The sequence below is a fragment of the Gavialis gangeticus genome, unplaced genomic scaffold, assembly GCF_001723915.1.
Source record: "Gavialis gangeticus isolate Ggan-Ray unplaced genomic scaffold, GavGan_comp1, whole genome shotgun sequence".
NCBI lineage: Eukaryota > Metazoa > Chordata > Crocodylia > Gavialidae > Gavialis > Gavialis gangeticus.
In genome coordinates this window covers 184,727,146-184,727,598 of record NW_017728992.1, presented here as the reverse complement: position 1 = coordinate 184,727,598, position 453 = coordinate 184,727,146, and the positions used below count along the sequence as shown (strand labels likewise).

The 453-nt window shown below is 64.0% G+C and overlaps 1 protein-coding gene across 1 annotated transcript in view; it reads left to right on the top strand.

Moving 5' to 3' along the window:
• ATAD2 (ATPase family, AAA domain containing 2) overlaps positions 1 to 453 on the top strand; it is a 63,120-nt gene that overhangs the window by 57,168 nt on the left and 5,499 nt on the right. The window lies entirely within an intron of this gene.

Genomic DNA, 453 nt, shown 5'->3' with positions numbered 1-453 from the left:
GGCTGCCCAGCTAGGGCAGGGAATACAACCCCAGAAGCAGGGCGGAGCCGTGGGCAGCTCTTCTGAGGGGGTGGAGGGGAGTAAGGGTGGATCCCTGCCACTGTGCACACCCCCATGTACCCCCTGGACTTGTGTGTAGGCTGAAGGCAGGCTACCTGTTGCAGGCTCAGAGCCAGGGGCTGCACCAGCTTTTTCCTGGCGGGGGGGCTGGGCTGGGGCTGTGCTCAGGGTGGATGTCAGCAGTGCTGGGAAGGGGAGGGGGCTACAGGGTGGGCTCTAGCCACCCCAGAATTCCCCATAGTCACTCTTTCCAGTGCTGACACTGCCCTTGCCCTGCACACTAATCCAGGGGGGCACATGTCCCACATGCTTCCCCTAGGGATGCATGCACAGCAGCAGCAGGGAGCTTCCTGCCCCCTCCCCCCCTTCAGCCCCTGGACAAGCCACCCACAG